Raw genomic sequence first — 25,948 nt, forward strand, 5'->3', positions numbered from 1 at the left:
ATGGGGAAATCTTACACGTTGGAAGCCAGGTCCTGGAGCAACACACCATTGTGTGCACAGCAGACAGCCGGCGGTAGGAGAGTGATGTCGGCCTCCCCTACGGGAGGAGGAGCAAATTACCAGTTATAGCGGGAATTGAAGTCACGTTGTCTCATCAGTTACCAGGGAAATCAGCAAAGGGGCACGCCCCTCATTGCCCCTTTGATAAGCTATCACGGTGGAGATAGTCTCATCTAAAGCTAGAACAATGACTACCTGGGGCTGGGGGCAAGTATGTTGGAAAGACTCAGCTGTGTGAGTAGGGAGGGTGTAGGTAAAGCAGGCACTGGTCTAGCAGGTGATGGACAGAGAGCAAGAGAACATCCGTCTTGAGTGGCCCAATCCTACAGCAAGCAAGGAAGGGGAGGAAGGAAACAGGTGGGGAAGGACCGACAAAACAACGATGGAAGCCTATCTCAATTGGTAGGGTTACACCTGAAATTTGAAAAAACAACAAAAAAACAAAAACTTTCTAGTGTAACTCACTGTGGTCTGACTAAGTTGCAAAACTGATGGTTTTACGTGGCTAATAAACAATTTCTGAAGAGAATGCATTACATTCTCTTAATGCTCCGCTGAAATAACTACACGGAACAAACTGCAAAATAAGGAACAAGTGCTATATCCATGAGCCAGCTGATCCGAGTTACTCCCCAGGCAACTCCCTGAAATCAGGTGTTTAAACTAAGGGAACAAGATCAGTAGTTAAACTAACTTATATGATTTCATAGCCACACACCACCAGCCTCGCCACCTTTATGGAGCTTTAATACAAAAACTGGAGGATATTTGTTTTTAAGTCTAATTCCTTTATGTTTCTTAAAATACATACCATCCTGAAAATTTACAAGAAATAGCATAAAAACTCTTTCCACAGTTAAAAGGCAGAGATGTATCTTATTTTTATTGGCCGTTAATGTGGGGCCTACAGTATAACAGCTGTCTCAATAGCCACAAAATTAACGACGTAACATTGCAAAGCCTCGAGCGGCCTGTTCCCTGTGAGGACAAACAGGGAAAAATGAAAAGAGGCACCTTGCCCAGGTTTTGGAATTACAAGAAAGGTGGTGAATTGTCTAGGAATTCATTTTTAATTATTTCATTTCGAATACAACTGTCTTCATTTCGTGAGACTTTGTGTTTGGTTTGTCTTTGGAATAAAATCTTTCCGAGAGGTACGCGTTAATTTACCAAAGACTCGAATGGCAAGGGTGAGTTTACGGGCAGGAACCAGTGAAATAACACCAGGGAAAAGCTGGAAAGAAGTCTTTTTTTAAAAAAACATAGATCTCTTTCCCGCCTCTCTTCTAAGAGGACGCCGCCAACATGGCTTAGGTTTTATCTCCAAGACAATAGCGCCGCTCGCCGCCTCCGGCGCAGCTCAGACCGCGCGCACTGCCCTACTCGCGCCCCCACCTCACCTGTCCCCCTGCCCTATAAGTCACCTCCTCCTCCGGCGTCCCTGCCTCACTGACCCCCGTGGCTCACCTGCGCCCCTGTCCCACTGACGCCCCTACCCCGCTAGCTCTCCTCCCCCACGAGTCCCCCTGCCCCACCAATCCGTCTATTCTATCAGTCCTCTGGCCCTCCACACCCTCTGCCCCACCGGTTCCCCTGCCTCTCCAGCGCACCAGTCGAGCGGCGGCTGTCGTGACGAGCCCGCAGTCCCGCCTACGCCTCGCTAGCCGGAGGGCGAGAGCCCGGAGCGCGGCCGCGAGCCGCCGGACGCCTCCTAGCGCCCCGCATCCCAGGCTTTCAGGCCAACCGGCCTGCGTCTCGCCTCCTCCCTGGCTAGGGGCCTCCCGGGCTTGTTTGCTTGTCCTCATCCCCGGGCCAGCCCCGCTCCCTCCTCCGGTCGGCTGCAAAAGCCGTTTGCTTCCTGCGGTGTTTCTTTTTTTTCCTCTCCTAGGCTCCATCAAAGGTGGCTCTGTTATTGAAATATGAAGCCATTTCCTCTCCAAAACCCTTGGTTACTCAAGGCGGGAATCAATGGACCTATATACTCTCCCTGAAGTTATAAATAAATGTCTATTTGTTCAGGAGGCGTTTTCCCGCGTGTCCCAGCATCTTCCCCAGTGGTTATTTTAGGGGCGTGTCTGCGCGCGCGCGAGCGCGCTCTGTGCCCATCTGGTTCTAATCCTGCGTATGGATCCATAAGCCAACCCCACCCATCCTGTCTGCCCCTCGCATTCTTCACTCTATAAATAAATCCAGGTTCTTTGAGCTCTGTCATCCAGGAATACAATAGCAGTTGTTTGTTAACAGAGATTCAAACCCAATATCGATACTGAGTCCAGTAAACAGTAAAGTATACTTCCGACAATTTGGGTGAAAGGGCACCTCAGCTTTGGGAAGCTTTATCCGCTGTTGTCATAATTACCTTTCTACCTGGTTACCCTGGATCTTCTTTCAGGAGAGGGAGACGGGAAAGCGAGGACCTCTCCTCCCCTTGGATTCTTCTTTTAAGCAGAGGCTAAAAAACAAAGCGAAAATTCACTGCCCTGTCTTGTCTGCCTTGCACCGCTGTCCCACGATCATTCCATAAGCCCCTTGCCCCATCCCCTCTAGACAGACTCGGTAGGTGTGGTGTGGTGGGGGCTTGTGGTTATAGCTGCCGCTTTGCCTGAACCCCTGAGCGTGTTACTCCGGGATCTGAGCAGAGGGGAAAGTCATCTAAGAGGCTGCTGTTTCAGAAGGTTTGGGTACAGAGCTGCCCCTCCCTTCCTCCCTGAAGTTTGCATGAAGTGCACGTTAGGCTGTAATTAGGGGATCTGGGAGGAGAACTTTCCTGGTGACGCTTTGCTTTTCTTCTGCTCTTGGTGAGAAAGTGCCTCCTTCTTCCCAGGACCAGGACCACTGCCATCCAGCGCCACAAAGAGACATTCTGCGCGCGCGCACGCACACACACGCGCGCGCACACACACACACACTCTCTCACACGCACACACACTTGCCCAGAGACAAACTTAAGGTGAGGGGAAAGAGCGCTGGCTTCAGTTGATCTCCAGGCTCCAACTTCAGCAGGACTTGAGAGCATCTGAACTTCTGGATTTTAGGACAAGGTAAAACTTCCATCAATTTTTTTTTACTCTTTCGGTCAAACCTTGGGTGCCTTTAAGATCTCAGAGAGCAGTTCATATCATGATATACCTATACATTAAAATAACTTTTCTTATTTTCTTTTTTTGAGTTTAACATATCTCAACTTTTTTTTTTTAAGAATCATATTGTCAGATAAAATACTGTGCTGCAATAAACAAGCTCAGTCTAGACTGGGGCAAGAATAAAGTCTAGTACCAAGACTTTTGCTAATGCTACTATAAATCTGGTAGATGCATGGTTTCCAAGTGGCAACTTTTACATGTGTATTTCAACAAGCATTTTATAGCACCTGAGATGAAAAAAGGATAGTACAGGCTGAAGGAAATGCTGAGGAATGGGACTGTCCATTCCAGATTCGTGAGCTTTCTTTTGGCGAATACATAGGTTAATGAGAAAAAGAAAGTTACTGTAATCATAGGTAATACCTGTTAGACTGATAAACTTTGAGATGTTACCAATTCTGGTCTGGATTTCTCAACTTAATTGTGAAGTTACAATCACAGAACCATGATGCTTTTCATAGATAGAACGATGCTGGTGGATAATTTTAATGTACTGAAAATAAGCTTTTTAAAGCCATGATTGGTAAGACTGCTTTTAAAATTTTGCTTAAAGGAATTATTTGTGTTGAGACTGTTCACCTCCCTAAGCAAATCTCAACTCTTTTGGGCTTAAATGAAGTTGTTTTCTTCCATTGAGTATGACTGTTGTGTTCAAAGTAAGATGGTTTGTTATTTTGAAAATAAGTTATTTTGTTTTCATTTATCACTGGAAAAATACACAAAGTGCCCAGTACATTTGGGAGTTTTTAGGGTGGAAAGTGTTTCTGTACATGTTCCAGCGTGATGTCATAAAATCAAACATACTGGCTGGCTTCTTGGAAGCTAACGGTTCTTAAGAAATAAAGTCTGTGAATTAATTTCTAAGTGAAATGTAATATTTATTCATTACAAATGTAGTTTCTGGTAACCATTTCTATTTGATTATTTCAGTGTACTAAATTTGCAGTAATTTTATATACACTTCAGTGACTTCAATATTTTAATGGAATCGTTAATGGGAATATTGTTCTACCAAAAATGCATCATATACATTCTTTGGATAACTCTTAATGTGATATTTCTTAATCCTTACATCAGCTTTTAACTTCAGTTTCACTTATTTTTATGAATAAAGTTTTTCTTTCAATAAGTAAAATAGAATGTATGCCAAAGGCCTACTGAGCATTTAAGGTTTAGTCTTGAGTCACTTTGGGGCTATCTGTTCTTAATAATTTAATTTTTAAGCTAAGAGAATGGCTACATGTTTTGGTAACCTCTTCATAAAATTGGAAACAGCTTAAAAATGGGAAAATTAGATAAGGAGAAGTCATTTTGTTTAAATGTAACTTACTGAGCAAGCGAAAAACCAACAACCTCCAGACCACTGGTCTCCAAAGAGAATGTACCCAGAGGCCAGTATTCCAAACAGGAGTGTTCAGTGGGTCTGGGCTTTCTATGAGGAACAAGCAAGAGGGGAACATCATGTTCTTATAAAGTGAAGCCATTTATTGTCAGCGAGGCCCTCTGTCTCAGAGGAATGACTGACACTGTAATTTAGAAGAACTAAAGATACTTTCACAGAGAAGAATCAATTCATTATATCCCTAGTGGTTTCACTGCCTCCTCCTTCCTTTGGGAGCCAGTAACACATCCAGGATAAATACATTCGGCATGCGCAGAAAGATGCTTTATGAATAGGTGGTCTACTGAACAGTCCTGCCTTTTAGCATCTTGGATGTGGAATGTTGGTATTTTCTGAGTGGTTGAAGCCTTTGAATCTTAAGGTAGCACAGCACTTCATCTTTGTAAAGATAAACAAGAGTCATATTCAGAAAATAACCCCCTTTTCTGAAAATCCTCATACTGATTTTCTTTTCATTCCCTTCTGCCTCATGCATGTTTTATTTTCCAAATTACATTCTTAAGATAATGGTATTCCACCAATTAAAATTCCAGCGAAATGCAGAGCAAATTTGAAAATAACTTTCACAGTATAGTCTTCTGTTGCCTCTACTTAATTTTCCAACCTCCTGTATTTATTATTAGTAACCATAGTACTTAGTCTATGTTACTTAAATGTACTTAGTCTGTCATTCAAAGGTAATGACATGTTGTTGGGGAAAAACGAGGAGGGATGGAAACCTGAATATTCTTAGTATTTTAATCAATAGTGTTTAAGGAGGATTACAGGAAACAGCTGGTTAAACAAATATTAGGTGTAGAGTGGACACGATGGTATAAATTAATAATGCAGCTCTTTATTTACACTATGAAAGGGAGGGTCTGTGGTGGTTCCATGTGTGAAGCACAGTCCCTGTGTGCCACCTAGTGGATGAATCAAAGAACGCTTTCTCACCAGCCTCCTGGTAAAAAATCCTGAGATTTCCATTCTGTTGACACTGAATACTAACTGTAGGCCAGACGTTGGGGTAGGTGCTCAGAGTAGAAAATGCAGCAAGTGACTTTTATATAATTTAAAGTTCAAGGTGCCACTTAACAATTGATTGCATTCCTGGTAGTTGCATTTAAAATCAGTTTACTCTTTACTCAGTAATTTACCATCAACTTTCTGCCTCTAAGAAGATACCATAACTTGCTTCTAATACAGGATTTGTTTTTACACAGATGGCATGACCTAGCTCAAAAACAGGTGGGGAGAGTTTGTATCTTGAATCACTTCCTCAAATGGAAATAAATGTAAAGTTTATCGTTACTGATTTTAAATGGGTAAATAATGATTAGCTTCAAAGGCTAGCACATAGATTCTAGCACATATTATTACATATTCTTTAGTTTCTCTTAATTAAATATAAAAGATAAGAGTAAAAACTGCTTTTGGGTAGCCAGGTATGTTTTACGAAATACTGCTCTCTAACACTAATCATCAGCATGTAGAACAACTTACACATTCATATGCAGCTTTGAAGCAGTAAGACTGCTTCCATTAAGTTGATATAATAGAAAAAAAATCTCAAGCAAGAACAATTACAAGGAAAGCCACTGTTTGAAAGAAGCATCATGATATCATAGAAGATTAACCCGTCAGAATACTGCACTGAGAGTTTTGGAAAACTTTTCTCCAAAAATTATTACTCCAATTGGCTCTTTGCAAGGTGTAAGACTTAATGGCAACAGTGTTCAGCATATTGGCATTAATCAAGTTCTGAAATTCAGACTGGAAGGAAAAATGCCTCAGTAGGGAAAAAATGATTAAATTGTTACTTGCTGAGCTCTGGAGGTGTAATCCACAAATCAAGTTAGGCCTGCTCGTGTGGAATGGAAGTTTCCTGTTTAGGGGACTTTGGTTTGGTGTACAACAGTGAGACCTATGCTGTGAAAACAGAGCTGCTCATTAAGTATTTCTTCATTAATGCCACAAAATTATAGCCTGAATTGATCAGAGGCAATGACTGGAGTCAACAACAATCATGTAAAAGAGAGCATGTTATCTTAATTCTTATTTCCAATGAGTTATTAACTACCAGAAACACACCATTCTGTTAACAATTTCATCTGACCATCCTTGTGCTTTAGTGTGAATCTTAGACTCATTCTAGTGAGAGAGCTAATGAGAGATTGCCTGAAAGTCAGAGGTCCTCAAAGCAGAAATTTAGTCACGTACTGAAAAACTGTTACAGCAAGTTTAGGATTTGCAGATACTTACTATACATAAAGCAGGTAAACAACAAGACCCTACTGTAAAGCACAGGGAACTATATTCAATACCTTGTAATAGCCTATAATGAAAAAGAATATGAAAGGAATATATATATATATATAATATGTATATGTATAACCGAGTCACTATACTGAAATTAAGCGGAACATTGTAACAGTGTACACCAAAATATTATACACCATAAATTAACAACAATATTGTATGTAAATCAACTATACTTCAATTAAAAAAAAAAAGAAAGAAGTTTTAATGGTTTCAGGTGACTCGATACTAGTTAAGAACAAACTACACAAAAGAGAATCAGCCAAGCTTTCTGAAATGGTCTGATGCTACTGGGTTCTTGGCTATATTGCAGTAACTCCACATAACGGCTTCTTACAGTGATGGATACCTGGAGGGGGGCTTGCTGGGACTGAGAAGTTCTTAGCTATATTCAGATAAAGTCAGGATTTGTTTAAAATATCAAATGTTGCTGGACTATTTTGAGCTTCTATTCATAGTTTTACAGCTCGACAGGGGGTAGGGGAGAGGTATCTGAGATGGGGTTATTGCTCGAAGGCCAGGAAGCTATTTGCAAAATAAAACAAAACAAAAACAAACAAAACAAACTCACAGAGTCTTCTAAATAATTTAGAAAAATTACTGAAGTTCAGGGATGGGTTCTCAGTCCTGTAAGGGCAACAGAAATGTCCCCATTTTTCCAACCTAGCTTAACCCAAAGAGAACACAATTTACTCAACTGGTTACTAAATTCCAATTACTATATTCCAATTCCATTCACTGTATTACATAAAATCCAATTAAATGAAATAGCATTCAACTATTTTTATGGTAAATCTGGATTTTCCTAAACTTTTCACAAAGTTTTATGGATAATGTTTCGGCCTAGTCTCCACCAATATGATGTGAAATTTCCTCATTCTGACTGTCTTATTTGGAATTTGGGGCTCACGTCCATCAATCATTCATGAGTTCATTTGTTCATTCAACAAAAATGTATTGAATACTTACTATTTTGCCAGGCACTGTGCTAGCTCTACATGCTGGGTCCTTCACTTTATACCATGACAGTGGATTCTAAAAAAAATCAAAAAGTCAAACACTGATGATAATGAAGGTAAAATGTTGCAAGATCCTGGGGTACGTTTTGAGTAACAGAAACAACACAAATGTTCTAGCCTCACAGTTTTCGTATTTGAGTATGCAGCTTTAAAATCATTTTCTCTTGTTTGCCACCTTCTAGCTGAGTGAATAAGAGCTTTGTGTCTTGGTTGTGTGGGCACAGATGGGCCTGAGAGGGCAGATGAACACTTCGGAACCCCAGGAGGGCAGGGGTTCCAATCATCTGCCTATTTGGATGGGCAGGAAAAGCAAAAATTCATTTGCACACAGTTGCTGTCCACCCGTTTGGAACTAAAATGCAGATTGAGCACAGAATAATTTAGTGCTTACCGTCTGCACCAGGCTCCAAGCTAGGTATTAGAGTCATTGGCTCAAGGAGTTCGCAAGCCAGTGGAGAAGGCAGATGGACGCATATCATGAATCACTAGTCAAATCTGCCAAGTAGGTGAAGTTTGCCTTCCTAGTCTGCTGGGTCTCTTTCCTTTGCACTTACCCAAACTTTCCGCCCCCTTCTACCTCATTAACTGAGACTCCTGCTCTCTACCCACCACCCTGGAGAATCTGATACTTCTCTGTTTATTGATTTCTTGACTGACTGATTACACCTAATTGTGAATGAGTTTCACTCATGCATCTACATCTCAAGCTTTTTATCTCTTTAAAGTAAATGTTTTGTTTTTTGTGAAAAGAATTTCAAGCATCTGAGGGCCTTCCCATCCTTACACCGAAGTGTGTAATTAAACCAATTTTGCCCTCCATGGTCTTCAACCTTTGTTATCCCCATTCCATGAGGGAGGCCAGAGAGATTCCCTCAGGCCTGTTTCCAGGACAGAGGGTCCTGTTAACCAATAGCCCCTTTTAGCCGAGCCTAATCAACCCGTCCTTTCACCCTCCCCCCAGTGCTTTGCCTAGACTGGGTCTCCCTCCTCCTACCCCAAGGGGCATCCCAGCCCATCCCTTTGAACCCTCCTGTTCTCTTGCCCCGAGCCTCTGAGCCATTCATTACTCTGCTTGGGTTGCTGCCCCTGACAGGAAGAAAGCCTGTAGCTTCTTAAGCTCTATTATGTGAGCCCTAAGCCACCCAAAATATCTAGATCCAGAAGGACAGAGCAATGAGAATCCACGTATCTGGTCGTAGGACTCCTCTAAGTCAAGGTACTGGAGAAGGAAGACAGGGCTCTGCAGAGGGCAGGCACAGGAATAAGCCAGCATGTTGAAAATATGGGTCAAAGCCAGTATCTTTGTAAAATGTGTGCTCACCTACTTTACAACTGATTTCAGAGAAATTTCATCATCAATGCTGATTACAGATTCTGGAAAACTAACATTGATCAGTTGTTAGTTGAAATTTTTCCCATTTTATGTTTGACGTAGGGCATAAGGAATTCATGTTTTATTAGTTGTTTCAGATTTATTTATGTTTTCCTTGATGACACTCCATTGATTATGCTCCTGTGAGATACTGGTCTGGTCTTATAACAAAGATGCTCATCACTTTTTAAATTCCTAGGGCTAATAACCCAGACTGAGAGAGTTGGTTTCCTTCCCCTAATTTCCTGCAGCCTAGAGGAAAGGGATTGTGGACCTGCATCATTCACCATGCTGGGGCATATGAATGCCTAATGTTCAGTAGGTGCCCTACAAATGCTTACTGTTATTTCCGTCAGTGCCCAACATGGTGCTGAACGAGGCTTGAGGGGTCTCCCTGTCATCTCTTCCAAGTACCTATATTTCAGGTGTATGAACACTTTCCAACCCCCGGCTATTCCATTTCTTTCCTTAGCAGTCTTCCTCTTATCTTTCAATGTCATTAAATTCATAGACTCTTCTCAAATTTAAATAATAATTGTTGGTATAAAATTAATGTAAATAACATTAATTGATAATTTTAAGAATCTCTAAATTTATGGAAATCAAGACTGGAGGAAGGAAATTAGTTGACAGAGGACACAGAGCAGTATAGGCATGATCTAATAAGGACACACGGATTGGATGGGAGAGGAGTTGAGGATAGTGTGGATTATTTCAAGGGCAGACAGTAAAGTGGAGAGGGATGCAACTGATTAAGACTGGGAATAAAGGAGGAATAAAAGTTTCTAGGAGAAAATGGTAAGTCTCATTCAGGAAGTACCCATGGGACAGCCAAGAACCCATATGAGCTGAATGTACACACTTAAGCACAGGGGAGAAGTGATGGCTGGAGTAGAGATTTGGAAGTCTCTGGTATGAAAATGGTAGTTGAAAATCATATGGAAGAGAAAAGGAGATCATTCCAGGGAAGAACAAAGCAAGAACAGCTGACCAAGATCTAAAAACCAGGAAAAAAACTGGTAAGAATGAGTTGGCTGTTATTTATACATGATTTTAACTTTCATTTTTTCAACTATAGATGTCCACCGAGATGAATAATATCAATGTTTTAATAATTCTCATATCTAACAGTCTGTCCTCTCCATCTAGAAGGTGCCCAACATGTTTGTTGAATTAAATGAAATTAAAATGGCATTTCTCAGCCTTGATGTTCTAATGACAGATTTTCATAATGATAACCCTGAAAGTGGGTAAGACCCCAGCATGTCTGAATTGTAGTTATTTATTCAATTTTATCCAACACTGAGCTAGTTTTAAATATATGTTGCTGCCTTTTTTTGTTTAACAGTCAGCAATCAATGTCTGGTGTAGGTGGTAATTCACAGAGGACTTGATTAACCTTAGTTCATGTTGTTTAGCTTAACATAAAAATGAGCTCACCACAGAATGTAGCCATTCTGCATTCAGGTCCATTTATAATTCTTTTCCTAATTCCTTGGTCCTGAAGGCCTCTAAACTGTAGGTCAGATTTGGAGCCCAGAATCCTGGATTTCTGGGTTTTTTTCTCAGCAAGTTCCTTTTTTTTTCCCCCCTCAAGTCTCCCTCATATCGCCCCCTACTAGGGTTGCCATGTAAAATATATTGAAGAATTGAATCATTTTTAGTATAAGTATGTCCCAAATGTTGCATGATACATACTCATGCTAAAGAGATTGCTGTGTTCTGAAGTTCAAATTGAACTAGGTGACCTGTATTTTCCATTGGCTAAATCAGATAACCCTCCTCCCTCCCCCACTTGTATTATTACAGCTATAATAGGTGAACAAGAATTTCTTCATGAGACTTCTGAACACTCTCCTTCTAAAGGTCATACAAATGAAGTTACTGAGTGTATGTTCACTAGTGAGATAAATGTATTAAAAAGATACTGTAATTACAAGTATCTAGCTACAATATAACAATCAAGATAAAAATTTATAAAATATTTATAACTACTGTGATATACCCTGTATACTAACAGCTATCTTAAGAATGCCATAAATATCAGTGATCATGTGTTTTAGTCTATGTAAAATATTTTAAAATAATGTACATGTTAAAAAATAAAATTTTTATTTCACATTTTCTAGTTGGCAATAATGAGAAAACAAGTAATTATCTTTAAATGAAAGAGCATACATTTATAAAAATGTATACAGTGTACCAGAGGTACAAACTTTTAAATATTCTTTTTTTTATTTTTTAAAATTAATATATTGGGGGGGAAGGAGGTAATTAGGATTATTTATATATTTTTAGAGGTGCTGATGGGGACTGAACCCAGGACCTTGTGCATGCTAAGCATGTGCTTTACCACTGAAGCTATACCTCCACCCCAAACCCTTGAATGTTCTAACTGCAGAATACCTAAAAGGGATCTTACCCTTGTTAATTATGTCATACTGTAGTTGTGCTGCCACCTTGTGTTGCTTTGAGGTATGGCTCAATTTAACTCAGTCCATAAATCTGTTAACATCAGATTGACAGTTTGGTCAATGTTAAAATTATCCTCCCATTATTAATATTTTTCATTTTACTCAAAAATGCCACATAATACCGAGAAAGGTCCCCTCAAGTGTTTCATGCAAATATTTCCTAGGAGTTTAATGTCTTCTGCAAATTAGAATATCATTCTTGAGATAATCACTAAAATATACATCAAGTAGTACTGTATTAATTTAAGTTTTACGGGTGAATTTAGCTTGTAACTGCATGTATGTTTCATCTACATGACCTTTTAACCTAAATTTCCTATAAATTCCTTGAACTCAATATGTTTAAAATTAAACTTATTATTTCCTTCTCCCAAGCCTTGTCTGTGTCATCTGAATATAGATACCAGGACATTTCATTTATTATCCAAACCAGAGTACTTCTGAAAGTGAAATGGGGTATCTTGCTCATTATTCCAGCAAAACAGGGCTAAACCAGGACTGTCTCAAGCACACTGATCTTCCTATACATAAGTTTAAAATCATCATAATCCCAATTACCCAAACTAGAAAATGTGCAGTCACTGACTACTGGTTCATCAAACTGACCAGGAACCTCCATCTCAGACTTCCCATATTCCTTCCGCCTGTTGGTTCCCTTTCATCTTCACTTTCTTCTCCACTATCCATCATGCTTGCCAACATTCAGGATAAATCTAACAGTCCACTTCCTCCGCAATCACTCCAAACTGCTGGGAAGTACTGGGAAAACTCGTATCACCCAGCAGACTGGACCCAGCGCACAACTTCATGGTCTCTGATTCAGCTGAATCATTAATGCTGTGTGACCATTCGACCATATTTCTTGAAAGTCCTTGCTTCTCAAACTCCCTGCAGCAGATATCCAAGCCTCCCTAATTCGTACTAAAAAAGAAAAACAATCTGTAAAGAACCGTCTCACTGTCTTGCCGCCAAAACTAGTCCCTGACCACCAGCACCCTTTTTTCCCTTCTGCTGAAAAAACAACAAAAAGGACTTCCTTTGCTTCTAAGGGTCTCAGGCAGACACTGCCCCCTGAGTTCTAGATCCTGAATCCTCCTGTCTTTTCAGAGATATTCGCTATTAATTAGGCTGTTTCTCTCTTGTATTCCTCAACTCCTCCTACTCCCACTCAGGTTATTTCCTTCTATTGGCATTTAATCCTGGTCAAATTTTTTTGCCCTAAAAATATAAAACTTCCCCTAATCTCACACGAATCCTATCTACCAATCTTTCTCCTTCCCCTCAGAGCTAAACTTCATGAATTATCTATGTTCATTCTCCACCCCTCCACCCAGCCACTCTTCACCCCACCGCAGTGTGCTTTCTCCCTCAGCTGTCCCACTGGAATGCTCCTCACCACGGTCACCCATGATTTGTTTTCAATGTTTCTTAGTGGCATTTACTGCTGGTGACCATGTTTCCTTTGCAACATTCTCTATCCTTGCTTGGCTTCTGTGACTGACCCTCACCCAGTGGCCACAGATTTCTTGGACTGTTCCACCTCCATCTCTGTCTCAGGCTTCTAAGAGCCTGCCTGCCCCTCAGCAGTTCTGTACTCTGACAGCTCCCGCCCAGGACGCCTTGCCCTCACTCTCCGTTTCTTCCTTGTGCACTGCTGTCTACTCCCCTGCAGTACACCTGTGCACAGTTGACTCCCAGATCTTTAGATCTGTCCCAGAATTTTCTCCTGAGTGTCCAAACCATAAACATCTCGCAACTAGGGAGTCTCCCTAACATCTCAAACTCCACAGGTCCCAAATGAACCTTTCTTTCTCCTGAATTAGAACTTTCCCCAGTTTTATCGAGTTTGGTAAATGGCACCACTTACTCTCCGCTCAGTTTCCAAAAACAGAAACACAGGGATCACCATGTGGACTCTAGTCCATAAATATCTCTTGAGTATGTACACCCTTTTCTTATCTCCATTACCATAAACCTTACCCCTTGTCACCAAGCTCTCTTGCCTTAACTCCTGCAAGCCTTACCCACTGGTCTGAGTCTTCCAGTCTTGCTGTTTTCTAATGTACTCCTCCACAATGAAGCTAGGGTAATCTTTCTAAAATGTAAAAAGAAAAGATTTGCCTGCTTACATCCCTTCAATGGCTTTCTATCGCTGTGAAAATTAAGTCCAAATTATTTAATATTATTTGCAAGGTTCTCAGTGACCAGGTCTAGCTAACCTTTCCAGCCTCATCTCTCATCTAAAATGATCCAGCATCCCAGCTGATAGGATCAAGTGACCAGAAAAATTAAGACAATAAAACAGAAACAGATCAATAGAAGGTATAAATATTAGAGTCATCAGATACAGATTTTATGTGATTAATTTTAAGAAACTGAGTCTTAGATTTTTAGCAAAGAACTCGAAACTACAAAAAAATGATTCAAATGGAAATTCTAGAACTGAGAAAATGTAATAACTAAGAACTCAACACATGAGTTTATGAAAAGTTCAGACACACTGAGGAGATGATTAATAAACCAGAAAATAGGTCTGAAAAAAAAAAAAAACCAGACAGAATCCGACAGAAAAAGGATGAAAGATACTGGAGGGAAAAAAAGTAAAAGGCATGCAGAATATAGACACTGGCATCCCAGCAGGAAAAACAGCTAATGGGGCAGAAACAATCTTATAGAAATAACAGCTCGTAACTGTCCATGTCAGGGATTCAAGGAACCCTACCAACCCAACAGGATAAAAACCAGAAGATTAAAGGAGAATCCTGGAAGTTTCCAGAAACAAAAACTTTAAATAGACTAACAAGTAGCAAAATTAGCTAGCTGGAAATTTTGCTTTTCTTTCCACCTTAGGAGATGCCAGAAACCCGTGGGTTGGCTTGCCTGTATCCTGGGTGGATCTTATCTGCTTAGCCTCCTTTCTCCGAGAGCAGAGTCTTCAAGCCTGGAGGGAAGCCCTGTGCCTGGTTCCCCGAAGGAGCTGGACTGACATAAATCTTACTGGTGACTCAGTCCCTGAAATCTGTTTTCAGATCCTACTGCTGTCTAGGAAAATTCAGGAAGCAATCTGGGAGGCTCCAACTATCTTTATCATTATTTAATATTATTTTAGATTACAGAGAGGAAATAAATATGATGACTGAGAAATTGATGATTTATGCCGGGTATTTTCCATTGTTGTAACAGTGAAGGCATTGAAAGACAGGTCTTGGTAGCCAAAGTAAATACAAATGTTAAAATACCATATAATATCACTCATATGAGGACGCTAAAAAAAAAAAGACACAAATGAACTTATTTACAAAACAGAAACAGACTCTCAGACACAGTAAACAAACTTATGGTTACCAGGAGGGAAAGAGGATGGGGAGGGATAAATTAGGAGTTTGGGATTTGCAGAGACTAACTACTAAGTATAAAACAGATAAACAACAATTTTATACTGTATAGCACAGGGAACTGTACTCAATATCTTGTAGTAACCTATAATGAAAACGAATATGAAAAGTAATACAGTTATGTATATGTATGACTGAAATATTATGTTGTATACCAGAAATTGACACAACTGATCTATGTCAATAAAAAAAAAGATTTAAAAAAAATCTTTAGAATATTTCTCTTCTCTTCCCAGACATCTATGGCTCCACATCTCTCCTTCTGTACTCACGCACTGCTTTCAGGGGGGAACCCCTTCCCACGTCATCCTTCCCACCTGAAATACGACCCCCGCTAGGATCCCTTCTTGTACCATCTCCTCCAGGCAACCTCACCTTGTACTGCTAGCTAGAATTCATTACTTTTTTCTTCAATTCTTTCTTAATATTTTATTTGTATCACCATTACTTTACTTAGCACACTTTTCTATGTATTATACCATTTTTAATTGTTGAAGTGTCTTTCTTTCTTGTGAGTAGATTGTTTACCCATCTGAAGTCCTAAAGAGTTCTGACCTGAAAGGTTAGATATGGAATCAGAGTTCAAAGAACCTCCTCTGTTCCAAGGTTCCACCCACTACAGGAGTCCCTTGTGTAATATAACTGACAGATGTTTGCTGATCTGCTTCAACACCTGCAGTGGTAGAAAAACACTATGTATTTCACAGGGCAATTCATTTCACTTTTAGAGGACATCCCAAAAAGCTCTTCCTGACATTGTGCAGAACTGGCTTCCTTAACTTCCATCCATGTGTTCTAGTTTTTCCCTCTGAAGCTACACTGAATAAGTTTAAGATCTTCCCCAGTTCATATTTGGGAAATTTATTTCTAAATGCAAAACTTCGTCATGTTCTGTAAAATTCTGTGACTTTAGGTACATTGTTCCAAACTCGGCAGATCATTTTATTTCTTCCAGCTTCTAAGCCATGTTATAGTTACTCTCAGCATTAGCTTTATAGCTCCTGTACAGACTTTGAGTCTTGGAACTCTAAGACTAAAAGGAAGAACCTTATTTATATTAACATGACTTGAAAGCAAACCCCTTGATTGACAGTGCTCACAGAATTACAAAAATGAATAGGATAATGTTCTTGTCACTGGAAAGGTCTCATTTTATTAAACAAATAGCCAGTGCACCAAAGAAATGGAAAATCAATGTCAATGCAGAGTTGAAACCCTTTCCCTTTGAAAACAGAAGGCACTGATCATCTGCACCCTTTTACTGTAACTTTATTTCATTACATATTGTTACTATTTCAAATGAATCTTCAGGCAACAGAATGAAAAGCCTGTTGTACTATCGTTAAATATCTGTATCCTTAAAATGTTAGGGCATATCAAAAACTGAAACTTTAGCTTGTCTAATAGTAATTACTAGTGGTAATGCTTTAATTGCCTAAAGGTAAAATAATACATTTTGAAGAGTATGAGATCTAAACATTAAAGGAAAATACCAATTTACTGTAATTGGTACAAAGCAAAATGTGATCTTAATTTGCATTACTGTACATTCTTTAGAAAAATACATCCCTCTACCCCATTCCTTCTTGCCTGCACCAGCATGACAATGTCCATGCTAAGGATGAGAGGTGAACCATCTGTGACTCCTGAATAATAACCATTCTAAATTCTAAATAGTAATGTATTTGCCACAGGCCAGCAACTGCCACCTCAAACTGATGGGAGGGGAGAGGGTCACCCAGAGATGACACATCTACAATACTTCAAATGCCAGGCTTCCCACCTTTTAAAAAATCCTACTTTCTACACAGCATAGCAGTAGCTAAGTATCATTTTAAATAAGGCATTTGTTTCAATCTACCAACAGAATGCCAGCGTTCTGCTCTTAAAGTAGGTGTAGCTTGAATTATACTATTATTATCAGCATTTTAATCAACTGTAAATAAAACTTATTATCCTAGGGGGAGGGTATAGCTCAGTGGTAGAGCACATGCTTAGCTTGCACAAGGTCCTGCATTCAATCCCCAGTATGTCCATTAGAAATAAATAAAAAGATAAACCTAATTACCTCCAGCCCCCAACCCCAAAAAAAACCCCAAAACAAACAAAAAATTTAAACCTACTATCCTAAACTATGGGACAGGACTGATGTAATTTTAAATATATCAGTAATCAGTTCTTCTTTGCTTACACATTTCATTTATGAATCACAAATCTGAATTTTTGATGCATGCGTGAAAGGTACAGGATACTTAAGTTTGAATGAACTATTTAAAAAAAAAATTCCCTTCAACTGTTCCCTGATATGCAACTGAAAGTTATCCAAGCATACACGAAATGCCTTACAGTGTATCGACTGCCTGTGAAGTTGAGATTTTGATAAAATTGCACGTATGCTCTGCTTAATGCCTATGATCCTTTGATTAAGGAAGACTGCTGAGGAGCAGCACAAATCTCTACACAGCCCATGGGATTTCTCCTTGAAGTAAAACAAAGGCATCCTGGGTCTTGATAATTCATAATTTGAAAGGCAGCTACACTCACAACCACCGACACGCTAACTTAAAATCTGAACTGTATATTTGCTCCCTAAGTTTATTCAGTGCAAACTGGCTCTACATAAGGTACCCGAACAAAACTCGTCACCATATAAAGTCACCAAAACAATTTTTGGACACACTTGATAAAAAATAATCTCCTTCAAAGTTATCAGCCCTTGGTGGTCACTAACTGATTAAATAGCCAACTGAAATGTGGTGAAGGGAGATGAAAACAAACTGCCTCCTTTTTTATAAAGCCAAATCTTTACATTTGCTTGCAGTAAAGTCTTTGCCTGTGGGCTGAGATACAAAGTGTAACATGGGTTCGAAGTTACTTCAAGGTGGGGTATGGAAGGAGAAGGGAGACAGAAGGAATAAATTCTATGAAAAAAAAATCTCCATCAATAGTTTATTGATGATAAACTACATTGCATTGAATATTTTACATTTGTTTGGTTACTATATGGTTTTCAAAACCTCAACTTTATTTTATATACACTGACAAAGTTACTTTTTACTGACGTAGCATTTTCTCTTTCTTTAATCATCAGCTGATAATTTACCCACAAGAGTGGATTCAGGTTTTCACAGCTAATATATTAAATGGATATTAAAAATTATTTAACATGTTTTTTAAAAATTTGAAATAGCATATTCTACCAAAAAATATTACATTTCCACTTAATCAAGAGGGGCTAATCCTTAAGTAGAATTGAGCATTGTGTATAAGGTGCTAAGTTAGAAAAGTACTGGGGCAACTTTTTATATCCATGCTGATGAAGTTTAAATTTCATTTATTTCAGTCATTTTGGAGCTTGTGCTATGGAGTTAGGTAGACCTGGATTTAAATCCCAATTCTGATTTTACTATGACCAGCTATGTACCTTGTGCAAATTACTTAAGACTTGAGTGTCATTATCCATTTTAAAATAGAGTTATTAATAGTATTTGCTTGTGTTCTGAGAATCCATCAAGATAATATATGTAAAGCACCATATAAAGCTATTTAAATTATTTTCATAAACTACTAAGGGAAATAGGTGAATGTTTATTTAATAATGGCAAAATGTGATCTTAATTTGCATGACTGTACATTCTTTAGAAAAATACATCCCTCTACTCCATTCCTCCTTGCCTGCAACATGTATTTCTATACATAAAGAACACTATAAATCAAAATAAAGGGAAAATGTCTTCAACATACACCAAAGGAGCAGTATCTTTAATATACAAAAAGTTCTTAAAAATCAGTACCTTATTTTCAACAAGAGTGCTAAGACAATTGAGTGCAGAAAGTAAACTTTTTAAAAAAATGATGCTGGTACAACTAGGTAGCCACACAGAGTAATAAAGTTAGATCTCTACCTCACATCATATACAAAAATTAATTCAATACAGAGCAAAAGCCTAAATTTACAAGCTAAAATTATAAAACTCTTAGAAGAAAACACAGGAGTTAATATTCATGACCTTAGATTAGGCAATGTTTTCTTAGATATGACACCAAAGGCACAAAAGACCAATGAAAAAACAGATAAGCTGGATTTGATCAAAATGAAAAACTTTTGTGCTGCAAAGGACAGTATCAAGAAAATGAAAAGACAACATACAGATTGGGAGAAATATTTGCAAACTGTGTATCAAATAAGGGTCTGTTATCTAGAGGATACAAATAACTCTTACAACTCAACAATTCAAAAAAAAACAATTTAAAAATGGGCAAAAGATTTGAATAGACATTTTTCCAAGAATATATATAAATGACCAATAAGCATGTGAAAAGATGCCAAATATCATTAGTCATTAGGGAAATGAGGTATCACTTCACACCCACTTAGAATGGATATAATTTAAAGACGGACAATAACAGGTGCTTGTGAGGGCGTGGGGAAGTTTAAAACCTCATGCATCATTGGAAGAGATGCAGAATGAAGAAGCGCAATTCCATTTCTAGGTACATAATATGTTCACATAAAAACCTGTATATGGATTTTTACAGCAACCTTATTCATTAGAGCCAAAAAGTGGAAAAACAACCCAAATACCCATCAACTGCTGAATGGATAAACAAAATGTGGTATAGCTATATAATGGATTATTATTCAGCCATAGAAAGAATCAAGTACTGACACATGCTGCAGAATGGGTGAACCTTGAAACCATTATGCTCACTGAAAGTAGCCAGTCATTAAAGGACCACATACTGTATGATTCCATTTATATGAAATGTCTGGAACGGATAAATCTGAATAGATGGAAAGTAGATTAGTGGTTGACAGAGAATGGGGGCAGGAATGAGTGGGGAGTAACTACTCATGAGTACAGGATTTCTTTTAAGGGTGATAAAATGTTCCAGAATTAGATAGTAGTAACTGTTGCACAACTTTGTGGGTATATATCTTTAATACAATAATCTTACTGATATATCTAGAGAAAACTCTAATTCGAAAAGATACATGCATCCCAATATTCATAGAAGCACTATTTATGACAGTCAAGACATGGAAGCAACCTAAATGTCTATGGGCAAATGATTGGATAAAGAAGGCGGTGGTATATTTATACAATGGAATACTGCTCAGCCATAAAAAAGAATAAAATAATGCCATTTGCAGCAACATGGGTGGACCTAAAGATCATCATTCTAAGTGAAGTAAGCCAGAAAGAGAAAGAAAAATACCATACGATATCACTTATATGCAGAATCTAAAAAAAAATAAAGGAAAAAAAAGGACATGATGAACTCATCTACAAAACAGAAACAGACTCGCAGACATAGTAAACGATCTTATAGTTACTAAGGAAAGGGAGTAGGAAGGGATAAATTTGGGAGTTTGAGATTTGCAAATGTTAGCCACTATGTATAAAAATTGATTTAAAAAAAAACAAGTTTCTTCTGTATAGCACAGGGAACTATATTCAACATCTTATAATAACCTTTAATGAAAAAGAATATGAAAACAAATGTATTTATGTATATGCAGAGCTGGAACATTGTGCTATACACCATAAATTGACATACTGTAGCTGTATGTACTTCAATAAAAAAAATTTGTTTTAATCTCACTTTGTAGAATCTAGCCAAAGAAAAGAATTGTTTACCTAAAGCTATGTAACAACAATGCTGTTTTATTAGTAAAACAATACAGATATACTTAAATATCCAAAAATAGGTAATTGTTTAAAATATTTTTGGCATACACATTATAATAGTGTAACATGCAGGTATTAAATATGATGTAAAAGGATTTAATGAAATGAAAAGATGCCCATCATGTACTCAGTTTTAAAAATTCACTTTTATGAAGCCACTATGGAGAACAGTATAGAGGTTTCTTAAAAAACTAAAAACAGAGTTACCATATGATCCAATCATCCCACTGCTAGGGATACAACCAGAGAAAACTCTAATTTGAAAAGATACATGCACCCAATACACATAGCACTATTTATAATAGCCAAGACATCAAAGCAACCTAAGTGTCCATCAACAGATGAATGGATAAAGAGGTGGTATATATATCTACAATGGAATATTATTCATCCATAAAAAGAATGAAATCATGCCACTTGCAGCAACATGGATGGACCTAGAGATTATCATACTAAGTGAAGTAAATCAGACAGAAAAACACAAATATCATATGATATCACTTTTATGCAGAATGTGAAAAAAATGATACAAAGGAACTTTTTACAAAACAGAAACAGACTCATAAACAAAGAAAACAAACTCATGGTTACAGAAGGAGGAAGAGGGGGATAAATTAGGAGTTTGGGATTAGCAGATACAAACTACTATATACAAAATAGATAACAAGAAGGACCTACTGTATAGCACAGGAAACTATTCAGTATCTTGTAACAATCTATAATGGAAAAGAATCTGGAAAATTTTATATATATACATATCCCGTTTTAAAAAGTCATATAATTTGGTTCCATTTCAGCAAAAAAAAAAAGCATTTATATTTGGCTAAAATGTTTGGATAGGTATGCAATAAAATAAAAAAAATAATCTCTGGTGGAATTGTGGATGAGTGTATTGATTTTTAACATTTATTAAGGTACAACTGACATACAATAAACAGTACATGTTCAAAGTGCACAAATGATAGTTTCCATGTAAATCTGCTTGTAAAATCATCACTACAACTAAGATAATAAAAACGTTTGTCACCCAAAAAGTTTCCAGATATACCTTCGTAATCCTTCCCCTAATCCCTCTTCCTCATTCACAAACACTGGTCTGCTTTCTGTCGCTGAAAATTAGTTTGCATTTTCTAGAAATTCATATAAATAAAATCATTACTATGAAGTCTTGTAAAATCTGGCTTTATTCATGCACCATTAGTTTGAGCTTCATTTATGTTGTTGTGTATATCGATGGTTCAGTCTTTTTTATTCTGAGTCGTATTTCAGTCTGGATACCACAATTTGTTTATCCAGTCATCTGTTGATGGACATTTAGGTTGTCTCCATTTTCAGACTGCTACAAGTAGAGCAGGTATGAATATTCATTTGTAAGTCTTTATATAGACATATGCTTTCATTTCTCTGGAGTAAACAGGAGTGGAATGGCTGACTATTATGGTAGGTAATGTTTATATTTTTATTTAATCAACAGTCAAACAGTTTCCAAAGTGATTATACCATTTTACATTTTCTCCAGCAGTGTGTGACAGAGTTCTAGTTGCTCCACAGCCTCTCCAACACGTGGTATGTTTAGTCGTATTAAATTTAGATATTCTAATAGTTATGTAGTGGTATCTTGCTGTGACTTTAATTTGCATTTCCATAATAACTAATGATAGCATCTTTTCATGTGCTTATATTCCATCTGTGTATCTTCTTTAGTGACATGTCTTTTCAAATCCCTTGCACATTTGAAATTAGTTTTTATTTGTTTTCTTGTTATTGATTTTTAAGTATTCTTTATATATCCTGGATACAAGTCCTTTATCAGATATGTATTTTGGAAACATTTCCTCCCAGTCTGTAGTTTGTCTTTCCATATTCTCATCAATCTCTTTTGAAGAACAGAAGTTTTTGAATGATGTTGATGAAGTCCATTTATTAATTTTTTTTCTTATAAGTATCATGCTTTTGATGTTGTAGCTTGGAAATCTTTATATAACCCACCATCCCAGACATATTCTCCTATGGTTTTTTCCTGAAACTTTTGTAGGTTTAGATTCTAAATTAAGTTTAATAATCTATATTGAGTTAGTTTTTAAAATATATATGGTACAAGACATGGACTGAAGCTCATGTTTTTGCATATGGATATCCATGTTTTTCCGCATCATTTGTGGAAAAGATTATCCTTTTCCTCCACTGGATTTCCTTTGTATCAGGCTGAAAAATCAGTTGACTATACATGTTTGATTCTATTTCTCTATGCTATACTCTGTTCCTTTTATGTATTTGTTTATCTTGCCATAATTACCACACGATTTTGATTACTGTAATATTATAATGTCTTAAAGTCAGGCAGTATAAGTCCTCCAATTTTGTTCTTCCTTTTCTAAATTGTTTATCTATTCCAAGTAATTTGCATTTCCATATGAATCTTAGAATCATCTTGTCCACTTCTATGAATATGTGTGCTAGGATTCTGATTGGGAATGCACTGAATCTATAGATCAATATGGGAAGAATTGATATCTTAAAGGTATTGAGTCTTCTGCTCCATTAACGTATCATATGTCTCCACTTACTAAGTTTCCTTTACTTCGAGCGATGTTTTGTAATTTTCAGTAATCAAGTTTTTCATATCTTTTGCCTGATTTCTGCCTCAATATTTCATATTTTTGAAAGCTACTATAAATGGTATTCTTTCAACTTCTGCATTATTCATTGCCAGATATACAAATAGAATTGATGTTTATACACTGAGCTTGTGTCCAGCAACCTTGCTAAATTCAGTTATCAGTTATTGCAGTTTTTTTGTAGATTCATTATGACTTTTTGTGTAGACAATCCTGTTGTGTGGGAATAAAGTTTTAATCCTTCCTTTGCAACACTATCTAGAAACCTAGAGCAGAATGCTGAAAGTAAATAGTAAAGGCATACGTGTTTACCTTGTTTCTGATCTTAGGAGTAAAGAATTCAGCCCTTCACCATTAAGCTGTAGGTTGTACACAAGTGCTCTTTATCAGATTGAGGAAGTTCTTTTCTATGACTAGTTTATTGAGTTTTTATTAAGAATGGATTCTGAATTTTGCCTAATGTTTTTCATCTATTTATTGAGATGATACATAATCTATCTACCTGTCTGCCTGTCTACCCACCTATCTATTTGTCATTAATCTAATCTACATACATATAGTATATACTTAATATACTGATTACATTGATTTTCTAATGTAAAATAAACTTTGAATTCATGGAACAAATACCATTATGTCAAATCTGTTTTATATGTTGTTGGATTAGCTTTGATTAAATTTTGTAAGTGTTTTTGCATTTTTGTTCATGAAGGGTACCTGATCTGTAGTTTACTTTTATTGTAATGTCTTTGGTTTCGGTATTAGAATAATGTTGGATTCAGACTTTATTGATAAACACACCTTCCTCTTCAATTTTCTCCAAGAGTTTGTGTAAATTTAATATTATTTCTTCTTCAAATATTTGGCTGAATTCACTGGGGAAGCCCTCTGGGCCTGAAAGCTTTGCTGTTGTTGTTTTCATGGGAAAGTTTTTAACTACAAATTTAATTTCTATAATAGATATAGAGCTGTACAGGTAATGTAATATTTCGCTTGTGCAAGCTTTGGTAATTTGTATCTTTCAAGTAATCTGACCATTTCATTTAGTTCACTGGATTTACTAGAATAAAGTTTTCATACTATTCCTTCATCTAGTTTATATCTATAAAATTTGTAGTGATGTTACCTCTTTCATTCATGATATTGATAATCAATGTCTTTCATCTTTCATCACATTAGACTGGATAGAGGTTTATCAATTTTACTGATCTTTTCACAGAACCATCTTTTGTTTCCATTGATTTTCTCATTGTTTCTATTTTCTACTTCATTGATTTCTGTTCTGATTGTTCTTATTCTTTCTTCTGCTTACACTGGGTTTCATAAGCTCTTCTTTTTCTAGTTTCTTAAGGTGAAACTGAAGTCACTGACTTGAGACTTTTCTTCATTTCTAATATAGGTGTGTAAGGCTATAAAACTTTCACTACATTATACTTCAGCTGCATCCCAGAAATTCTAATATGTTGAGTTTTCATTTTTATTCAGCCTAAAATAACTTTTTTTTTTACTTTTTCTATGACCCTTGGGTTATTTAGAGGTTTGTAATTTAGTTTCTAAATAAATGCATATATTCCACATTTCTTCTTGTCATTGCTTTCTAACTTAAATCTAGCACTACCCAACATTTTTCTTATTCTAGGTTCCAATGTATTCCTCAAATATTTTTCATAAAACATTTTAGCCCCCATTTACAGATGTTTCTTTCATGAACAAACAGCTAATGAGAATTCCATGGCCTAAACATTCCACTTTGAATAACATCTCACACTTTCCCCCAAATCAGAAATTCATCACACTCCTAAAAACCTGTTTCTACATCTGTGACTTTGGCTTTTATGATCTCCTTGGGTGGCTCATTTTTTCCTGGCATTTCTAAACCTGAAATTATGAAACAATCTCTCTAAAAAAAAGTACCAGAGATTCTTAACGACGTTCTTGCTTTGTGTGTTTAAGAGGCAAAAAGAAAAGGCCAAAGCAAGGTATTTTCAAAATTTAAGATTGTCCTTTGCATTATATTCAGCCCAAACAGATAAGACAGATTACTGGTGCCCAGAATATGTCCCATGTAGCCTTTCATTTTTAGTAAGCTGAAGGTTGCTTCCTCAATTACTAGAAACTTCAGGGTGGTCTTTTAAAAAATAGTTCTTTGAAGAAAGTAGTGAACTAATACTACTGTAAATATAAAATAACATTGGTCCTTTTACTTTGAAGTTAAGAAAGGATGAAGGGAAATTCAGTATTTTTTGTTTATTCATATAGAATTTCCTATCTCTGACTTTTAAGAGGGAAAAATTCTACATAAATCCAATGGAAGAAATATTTTTTTAAAAGATGTGTATATATTTGGGCTTAGACTTAGCCAAGTTTAATTAATTAAATGCATGTGTGTGAGTGTGTGTGTATAAACTACTTGGTTTGCTTATTTTTATATGTGAATAGATGCATAAACACATTCTGCATTCTATATTGAAATC

The 25,948-nt window shown here is 37.1% G+C and overlaps 1 protein-coding gene across 1 annotated transcript in view; it reads left to right on the forward strand.

The window, feature by feature from the left end:
• The first annotated feature begins 2,671 nt into the window (after positions 1-2,671).
• Positions 2,672-25,948, forward strand: part of HAPLN1 (hyaluronan and proteoglycan link protein 1) — a 69,153-nt gene continuing 45,876 nt past the window's right edge. The window contains exon 1 of the mRNA XM_006197634.4: positions 2,672-3,101. The gene's annotated coding sequence lies outside the window, so the exon portion shown is untranslated. The remainder of the gene's footprint in view (positions 3,102-25,948) is intronic.

This window comes from Vicugna pacos, chromosome 3 (genome assembly GCF_048564905.1).
Source record: "Vicugna pacos chromosome 3, VicPac4, whole genome shotgun sequence".
In the NCBI taxonomy this organism is placed as follows: domain Eukaryota; kingdom Metazoa; phylum Chordata; class Mammalia; order Artiodactyla; family Camelidae; genus Vicugna; species Vicugna pacos.